The sequence below is a fragment of the Zalophus californianus genome, chromosome 5 (genome assembly GCF_009762305.2).
Source record: "Zalophus californianus isolate mZalCal1 chromosome 5, mZalCal1.pri.v2, whole genome shotgun sequence".
Classification (NCBI taxonomy): Eukaryota; Metazoa; Chordata; class Mammalia; order Carnivora; family Otariidae; genus Zalophus; species Zalophus californianus.
Genome location: NC_045599.1, coordinates 150712772 through 150720768, shown reverse-complemented (window position 1 = coordinate 150720768; position 7997 = coordinate 150712772).

The window sequence follows — 7997 nt, the reverse complement described above, 5'->3', positions numbered from 1 at the left end:
TTTCAAGTGCACAACACAGTGATTGGACAACTTCATATGCTCGTTTATGCTTACTGCAAGTGTAGTTGTCATTTACATTGAACTGAAATTTCAGATCATTACCTCAGAATTATTTCCATGTTTGGCCCCAGTTGTTCATAATACAAAGCAAACGGTCAACTAAAATTTAATTCACAGATAATTTGATCTCTCTTTAGGCTTAACCCTTTTTTCATTCCAAGTCCCTGATTCTGGCATCATGTTTTGGACTCTGTTGCTAGAACCTGACAGATTCTACTCACCCAGGGAGGCTGAGAGCAACCTGAGGAAGCCCAGCACCACCTCTCCAGGATGAGCATGAAACCTCTTCTTTGAGAGATTACAGAGAGCCCCTGAGAATATAAGAATGAAGACAGCTAATGGCAGGGGAGGGGCTGTGGTATATGGGAATGATGCAGGTAGAATGGCCCAGAAACAAGGGAATTAGGGACAGCACCCCACTGGAGGAGTAACTACTAAGTGGATAGTATAGATTAAAATGAAACCACTCAATTATTCCAACAAAAGGGCAGAAAGATGGGAAAAGAAAAGCAAAGGACCAGTAAAAACAAACGGCAAAATTGTATATTAAAACTAATTTTTGCTTGTTTTTCAAACAAATGGCAAAATTGTATATTTAAATAAAACTAATTTTTTTCTTTTTTAGTTTTTATTTAAATTTATTAATTAACATACAATGTATTATTGGTTTTAGAGGTAAAGGTCAGTGATTCGTCAGTCTTATACAATACCCAGGGCTCATTACATCATGCGCCCTCCTTAATGTCCATCACCCAGTTAAATAGAACTAATTTTAAGCACATTAAATGTAAATGATCTAAATGACAAATGGAAGTCAGAAATTGGTATAAAAAAGGAACCCACTATAAATAGAAGAAAAAAAAAGACAGCTTAAAGGAGATGAGATAATCTACACCCCGCAAACACTAAGAAAAGGTGGCTGAAACGTCTATTGTGTCAAATAAAGTGGACTTCAAAACAAGGACTATTGCTAAGGATAAAGGAAGGCATTTTATAATTATAGGAGAGTATATTGATAAAGACAGCATAAGAATCTTTTTTTTAAGATTTTTATTTATTTATTTATTGAGAGAGAGAGAATGGTAGAGAGAGAGCACGAGAGGGAAGAAGGTCAGAGGGAGAAGCAGACTCCCCGCCGAGCAGGAAGCCCGATGCAGGACTCGATCCCAGGACTCCAGGATCATGACCTGAGCCAAAGGCAGTCGCCCAACCAACTGAGCCACCCAGGCACCCGAGAGAGCATAAGAATCTTAAATGTGTAAGAGTATCAGAGCTTCAAAATGATAAAAGACAAATGGATAGAACTGAAAGAAGTAGAAAACTCTATAATTATAGTTGCAGACTTCAATACTCTTCCTTATTGATGCAAACTGATGCAGATAGAAAGTCGATAAGGATCCAGAAGACATTAAACACAACCAACTTGACCTAGGTGGTATTTACAGGAAACTGAGGACACTCCATCACAATAGCAGAAGATACATTCTGCTCAAGCACATGTGGAACTTTACACTATGTCCCAGATTATAAGGCAAATCTCAACAAGCTGAAAAGAATTGAAATCAAAGTAACTCTAATCAAAATGGAATTAAATTTGGAATAAATTACAGAATAATACATGTAAAATCTCCAAATACTTGGAAATTAAATAAGCCACACTTCTTTCCATCCCACTGAACAAAGAAGCAAACCAAAGTGAAATTAGGAAATCTTTTTGATTGAATGGCAATGTAAAAAAAAAAAGTCACATATCAAAATGTGTGACACACAGCTAAAGCAGTATTGAGAGGAAAATTTATAGTGTTAAAATTCTTACAACAAAAACAAGAAATATTTCCAATCAATTATGTACACATTTATCTTACAAAGTAGAAAATGAAGAGAAAATTAAATCCAAAATAAAATCAAATAATGAGAAAATAATAATAAATATAAGAAACAACAAAATTGATAACAGAAAAACAAGGGAGAAAATCAGTAAAATTAAAACTCCTTCCTGGGAGGGTACAGAGATTTCACTTGAGCAGGACCTGGCACCGGGAAGGGGCCCTCCTGGGTGTCAGGAGGAAGGCGGTTGGTTGTGCCATGTCTGTGACCCCCAAACAGGCCAGGGTGAGCAGCCCCAGGAATTCTGCTGTTCAGTATATGTCGGTGGTAGAAGATGAGATCTGGGTCTGCTTTTAATGGTTTGTTTAAATGTTTGCTTTAAAACCAAATCCTCTAAATATTGGCTGGTCCTATCTGTGTTAGTCTCTGATGTCAAATCAAATGAAACCAAATCAATGAATAAGTATCTGAATTCCTATCAAAATTAGGAAAGATTTAAAATGAGAGCAGGATCTGGGGAAGGTGACAACATGCCTGTAGACAGTAATTCATTCTAACTGGCTTCAGGTCTTTTGAAGCTTTTGTAAGCCTTCTTTTCTTCTGTTTATTGCTCTCAGAAATAATCAGAAATATACCAGCTAAGCAGAGTGGTCACAATAATGTTTACAGAAGTCTTATTTAAGTTGGGCAGAGAACATGCTCTCACTAATGGACATTTAGAGGCTGATTCTTATGTTGGCCTCCTGTGATTAAAACCACTGATAAATGAAAGAGCATCACGTTACAATTTCAAGGTAAAATTAATGGAAGGGGCACCTGGGAGGCTCAGTTGGTTAAGCATTTGCTCTCAGCTCAAGTCATGATCTCGGGGTCCTGTGGGCCCTTCTGGCATCGAGCTCTCCACTCAGCAGGAGTCTGCTTCTACCCCTGCCCCTCCCCCCACTCGTGCTCGCACTCTCTCTCTCACAAACAAAGAAATACTTTTAAAAAATCTTTATAAAGGGAGTACTTGGGTGGATCAGTCATTAAGCGTCTGCCTTCGGCTCAGGTCATGATCCTGGGATCGAGCCCCACATCGGGCTCCCTGCTCGGCGGGAAGCCTGCTTCTCCGTCTCCCACTCCCCCTGTTGTGTTCCCTCTCTCGCTGTGTCTCTCTCTGTCAAATAAATAAATGAAATTTTTTAAAAAAATCTTAAAAAATAGTTGAAGAAAATTGCGTGTATTATGATCTCAAGATGTATAAAAATACAGGTAGAAAAAAAGACCTAGACAAAATCCCTCAAAATGTTAAATGGATGAACCATGTAGTCAGCTTAAGGCTGTTTTAAGTGCATCTTCAGCCTTTATTTTGAATTTTTCTACATTTACATGAGAAAACTTTTTTAGAAATTCAGTCCCACTAAAATAACACCGAAGTCAGTGAGGAATTCAAGTGAAAACAGTTACCTGTCCATCAAAGATGTATTTATTTCTTAGTGATTGTTGGGGGTTTACTGGTAGATTTATTACTTTTTCACTATGAGAATCACTATGGGAATAACGTGAGTAAATCAAGCTTAGAAGAAAAACTGAATGATCTGAGGCTCAGACCTGGCCATCTCTAGTGTGTCCATCAGTTTCCAAAGAGGAAGCAGTATTTCAGAAAATGATGAAGAACGACACTGTGCCCTGCAGGCTGAGGAGTGAGTGCTTAGAGCCCCTCGAGGCTAAAGACCTGGGTTTAAATCCTGGTCCTCCTCCCCCCAAGTCTGTGGCCTTGCCTGCATTGCCTAAGTTACCCTTCTCCGCACCTCACTTTGCACATATGTAAAATGGACATAATATCCCCATTCTCAGCTGTTTGTTGTGAAAATTCAAGAAAGACACTTTCCACACTGTTCATGCATGCACGTACATGCACACGCACACACACACACACACACACACTATCCATGCATGCACATGCATGCACACACACGCACACACACATACACACACACTGTCCATGAATGCATGTACATGCACGCACGCACACACACACACACACACAAAATGTCCATGCATGCACGTACGTGCACACACATGCACACACTGTCCATGCATGCATGTAATGCACACACACACACTGTCCATGCATGCATGTGCATGCACACACACGTGCACACACATACACACACACTGTCCATGCATGCATGTAGATGCACACACACACAATCACACATACACAAACAATGCCCATGCATGCACGTACATGCACACACACGCACGCACACATACACAAACAATGCCTATGCATGCAAGTACATGCACACACACACACGCACATACACAAACACTGCCCATGCATGCACGTACATGCACACACACATACACAAACACTGCCCATGCATGCACGTACATGCACACACGCACACGCATATACACAAACACTGCCCATGCATGCACGTACATGCACACACACACACGCACATACACAAACACTGTCCATGCATGCACATACATGCACACACACACGCACATACACAAACACTGCCCATGCATGCACGTACATGCACACACACACATGCACACACACTGCCCATACATGCATGAATGTGTGCACACAGTTATACATGTATGCCCACGTGTTTGTGCACACACACACTTCTCCTTAATCAGAAAGTTGAATTACACATTACACAGAAGACTATTTTTCATGTCACTTAAAATGATAAAAGTAATACAATCTAGTGTGTATCGTGTGTGCACTGTGCATCAGGCACTGTGCTAGGTGCTTTACATGTATTATTTCCCTTACTTTCAACCAGGTTCAATTTCCTTCAGAGAAAATCAAGCTTCTACAAGGATGATGAAGAACTAGCACCCATATCCTACAAAAATAATAATCTGTTAGATACAAAGCACTGAAACACAATTGTTTTAAAGCCTCCTATAACTGCCTTCTTTTACATTGAAATCATGTTTCCTAGAAACACAACTGTAGTGTAATAATAAGGGAAGGTGGGGGAAGAAGAGAAAGAGAGAGAGAAATTTCTCAACAACAAAGAGAACATGAATAAACATTCCAAGCTCTGTAAGAAGTAAAAGCATTATTTGATGGTGCATATTATTTAGAATCACAAAATGAAAGTTCAAACATTGAATCAGTTAAACCAATTATCTCTAATGATTATTTTGGTTAAGAAGAAAAATATGAAACTTAAGCATCAGAACAAATGGGATTTGTTCAATCCCATTCACTCTGACTGTACTCTGTACAGACTGACTTTCTATACATTGAAATTATAAGAAGATAGGACCTAATCAGATTCTTATCTAGAGGAATTAATAAAATTCACATTGATGATCTAGATCTTTCTTATACATAAAAATGGTCTCCGACATAAATATGTAGTATTGTAAAATCATTTGCATTACATGCATTTCATAAAAATGAAACAAGTGACATATTTTCATTTTTTTCTGTCAGCAACAGAAATAATTTTGTTCCCACTGCTACACACTATATGCTGGTCACATTTTCAGATGAACAATAGCACTGAATTTGTTTGTTTGTTTGTTTGTTTTTAAATCTTGACATGACATCTTGCTATGGAATAACTTGAAAGTTGGTTTCCAGGATCACGTTGTTTGGATCTTTGATTGCAATGTCTCCTTGTAGTTGTAAATGTTGCTTTTAGAGCTGAGTAGGTTTGTATGAAAAAGGCCTACTAAGGGCTACATTTGCTGAAAGCAAACAAAAAAAAAATTTGTTCAATCCCATTTACTAATTATGCTGGGGTTTGCTGAATTTGGCAAGTAATTTTTCTTATTTTCCTACCTCATTATTAGTACAAATACATAGAAAATCCTTATAAAATTACATATTACCGGAAGGTTCCCAATTGCCCCAAGGTCATTTTCAAACAGATTATCAAACAGATTTGATTTTTTTTCAAAGTGAATTGTTTCGTGTATGAGTTTTAAAAGGTGACATATTTATACCATTTATTGCAACAAAATTACACAGTAATGAAAACTAACATAATAGCAATTGTTTCAGTATTTTTATACTTTAATTGGAAAAAACTTCTTAAATTAGCCACAGCCTTGTTCACTAAAATTTCACTTTAAAAGATGTCATTGAACATACTTAAAAATATCTGCATAGCATCCACATCAGCAGGGTCCTCTCATTCAGAAGCAAATAGCAAAGTTTAACACTTGTTTTTCTGTAGAAGAACACTCTTATCACTCACCTATGAATTTAACACCTCTGTTCAGAAACCTGCATTTTTTAAACAACACAATTCCTCTGTGCCAGAGAAGATTTTCGCTCTGACTTTTCCTCTCACTGAGAATTTTATAAAGCATCCACGGTACATTTGACTACACCCAATTACATTTGGGGTTCTTCTGGTTTCAATTTCTTTGCTGGTCTGAGCTGGCTTACAAATGACCCAGCAGGTGAATCCTGTGTTTGGTGTTATCATAATATTGACCTGGAAAATTAACTTTTCTCCTCTTTCCTTGTTATTTCTTTTTTTCCCCCCTAACTCCAGGCAAGATAGCCATTTCATCAATGATTGCATTTGTGTGATTTTTACTCAATGTCATGTTTGGGTGAAAGAACATCGTTGCTATTGAGTAGCAGGCTTTGAAATTTTTGAGGCCTACGCACAGGCAGAGACATCTAAAAAAAGTATTTAAGTATTTCATCATTGAAACATTAACTATGGCAATCTAAAATATATTTAAGTTACCCATGTTCTCCTCCAATACGAGAGAAATTATCCCACAGTTTATAATTCATTGTTGCTGCAAAGACAATGATATGGTAACTTAGCCTGATTGTTCTGTTCCCCCTGTGCTCACAACCTACACCCTCCAGGTCAATAAACTTTTGTCAGGTACTTGGTGAAGTAATACATACCTATAAACATGGCTTAATATTGGGAGAAGTGTGTCATCATGTTCTAGATGCTTAATTTTGAATTATCTTGCTAATTGGTATGGTTTCCAGTGGTCCATAGCTTACTTCTCATGGCATACTATTTATAGAGGGTAAGAAGTACTGTTAAAAATACTGCCTATAGGGCGCCTGGGTGGCTCAGTCGGTTAAGCGACTGCCTTCGGCTCAGGTCATGAACCTGGAGTCCCGGGATCGAGTCCCGCATCGGGCTCCCTGCTCGGCTCGGCGGGGAGTCTGCTTCTCCCTCTGACCCTCCCCCCTCCCATGCGCTCTCTCTCTCTCTCTCTCTCTCTCATTCTCTCTTTCAAATAAATAAATAAATAAATAAAATCTTTTAAAAAATACTGGCTATAATAGCCATATTTCAAATAATCTATTGGATAATTCCATGTCCTTTTTTGGGTCACCTTCCTGACAGTCATAATTAGGTCATCATTTGGTAGTAATGTGGCTGACAAAGGACATTTTTGTGTGTGTGCCTTTCCCACGAATACTTTATCAGGAATATCTTTAATTTCAATTTTTGTAGGACCAAAGCAAACCAGTTTCCCTCCTATGTGGGCACAACTGAGCTTCACTCGGTCCCACACCAGAAATTCAGAACTGATGCAGCTAATCACACGTTATCATCTAACCTGGACAAAGTACGGACTCATCTGTCAATCTATGTAAAAACTATCAGTAAAGCTTAAATTGTATGCATCTTTCTGATTAAAATAAATGTAAATAGAAGTTCTAACAGTTTCTTCTAGCATCCTAGTGGATTGTTTGGTTCCAGGGATATTCACATCTTACTTTAAAGCCTCTGATCTAAAGCTCTCCATATTAAACCCAAAGTTTTAGATTTTTAATCCTGACAGTTAAAAACCCTTATCCATGAGGTCTGTCTGGAAATTCTGGAATCAACAGAAATCAACAGGGAGAGTAGGAGACCTGGATTTCGTCTGGTCTCAGGAATTCAGCTGAATAGGGATCAAACCATTCTGAACACCTACGAACTCAACAGGAGACCGAAGAGGAGAGTAGCAACAACTCTCTGAACAGAGAAGCGACCACTTACTGGAGGTAGGACGTGCGGAGAAGTGAATCCGAGGCGATATTCGGGAGGAGAGACGGCGGGGGAGGGGGCCTCCGTCGGCCGCTTCTGGCAAGTGCTAGAGCCGCGGAGCACAAAATCGGA